Genomic DNA, 2,014 nt, shown 5'->3' with positions numbered 1-2,014 from the left:
TCCCTCAGAGTTCCCTGTTTTTAACACCTTTTCCTGTCATCTTTGTCAGCTCTTTAGGTCTGTGGCCCTGAGGGATCCCTTGTGTATGAAATGCTTTGGGCTGAGGCTCCTTGGGCTGAAGCTCCTTGGACTTTGGTCTGGTGATCTCAGACAGTCCTAATGTGTGGAGCATTTTCAATGACAGAGGTGCCTGGGCTGCTGTTTTTGAGCCCCTGGCTCACAGTCAGTAGGTAGGGCTGGGTGACTGTGAGGAGGTTGTCTGGGTTTTGCAAAGGATGAGGGATGTCAGGTTCTCTGGTGGAGGGCTGGAAGTTGAACGGTGCTCTTGGTGTTTGTGGAGTTCAGAGCTTCTGGTTGTGAAACAAGATTCCCCAAATCCTTCCCAGATCCACAACTGCTTCTATTTGTGTGTTAATACCTGTTGAATAGTTATAGATGCCTTTATTAATAATTTATTTTCATCTTCATCATAAAGAAATAAAAGGGAATGGAAAGCACGGAGATACTGTTAGTGATTTCTCTTTGTTACATTTAGACAGACCTTTTATTTTGCCAAGTTGCATGTTAAGATTTCAGAATCTTGCATCTGTTTGCTGAAGGAGGAAGAGAGTCCTGCACTTCTCTATATTAATTACAAAGTGGCCTCTCTAGATCATGCCAAGGCCTTGCTAAAAAAGTCCAGCAGAATCACTATAAAACATGTGAAATCCCCTCTTTTATTCTCTCAGGGTTGGAGGAAGATGTGAGATCACAAATTTTCCCAGGCAGTATTTACACTGAGCTGTTATTGTTTTGTTATTTGTTTGTTATTGTTATTTGTTTTGCTTTGCTGCTGCATGAAGATTTGGGAAAACCCAGGCTAGTAAGTGTGCTGGAAAAAAGGGTAGAATCATAGAATCATTTAGGTTGGAAAAGACCTTTAAGATTGAGTCCAATTGTTAACCCAGCACTGCCAAATCCACCACTAAACCATGTCCCTGAGTGCCACATCTACATGCACAGGATGAGCTGACAAGGTAGAAGTAGTGAAGGACAAATTAGATGTCTGTACAGGTAAAGATAGGGTAACACTGCTTTTTGGCAAAATGGCTTGCCTTGCAGATCCTTTGGAACTTTCTAAGGAAGTTGGTAAGTGAACAAAGCAGAGGGTTGGATTTTCAAAGGTAGGTCAGCAAGATCCTTCACCAGAAGCTTTTATAGAATCTGAGCTGTCATGGATAAGGGAAGGTCCTTACACAGCAGAGTGGCTTCTTGTATGATAAGAAATGTAGTCTGGAAATAAATAATATGTCTCCTGAAGGAGGTGCCAGTGGAATTCCATGGAATCTGGGCTGATGATCTGGAAAACAGGTGAATGGTGAGTTAATGAAGTTTGCTGGCAACACTAAATTATTTGGGGTAGTAAAGACTTTAGAAGGACCTGTTGTTTTTAGTAGCTAGGAGGTAAGATAACAGATGGGAACAAGAGCTGCTGGGAGAGGTAGGATTGTTTATTTATTCCACATGCTGGGTGGTTTCTTTTTCAACATCTGGATGGGTGAGGATAACTTGAGAAGGAGATCCCTAGGTCTTAATGGATAGCTTTGTAAAAACATTGAGCTAAATGTTCATTCATGGTACAAAAAAAAAAACCAACAGAGTGGGGAGGGGAATGTTAGGATTTATCAGGAAAAGAGTACAACAGCATGTCCATACACTGTCATGTATCCACAGCCCTACCTGTGACTGAAGTGCTGTGTGCACTTCTGGTAGGTTTCTCTCTTTTCTTCCCGCTCCTCAAGAAAACCTCTAATAGAACTGGAAAAGATATAGAGAGGACAATGGGATGATTAAGAGGAGAGCTTCTTCAAGAGCTTCTCAGCTAGAGTGACTGAATAGGCTCAGCCTCTTCAACTGGGAAAGAGATGATTGAATGGGGCCATAGTAGAGATCTGTAAATGCAGTAGAATAACACAGCAAGGATGAGTGGCTGCTCAGTATCACATAATGCAAAAACTAGGGAGTGCTAAGAAAT

General features: G+C 42.0%; 1 protein-coding gene across 1 annotated transcript in view; it reads left to right on the top strand.

Moving 5' to 3' along the window:
• Positions 1-818: 818 nt before the first annotated feature.
• BRF1 (BRF1 RNA polymerase III transcription initiation factor subunit) overlaps positions 819-2,014 on the top strand; it is a 169,632-nt gene continuing 168,436 nt past the window's right edge. Inside the window, exon 1 of the mRNA XM_008934781.4 lies at positions 819-1,357. The gene's annotated coding sequence lies outside the window, so the exon portion shown is untranslated. The remainder of the gene's footprint in view (positions 1,358-2,014) is intronic.

The sequence above is a fragment of the Manacus vitellinus genome, unplaced genomic scaffold (assembly GCF_001715985.3).
Source record: "Manacus vitellinus isolate BGI_N305 unplaced genomic scaffold, ASM171598v3 scaffold_6_pilon, whole genome shotgun sequence".
NCBI classification, from domain to species: domain Eukaryota; kingdom Metazoa; phylum Chordata; class Aves; order Passeriformes; family Pipridae; genus Manacus; species Manacus vitellinus.
Note: the sequence above shows the minus strand (reverse complement) of the source record. Positions and strands in the feature narration are given on the sequence as shown.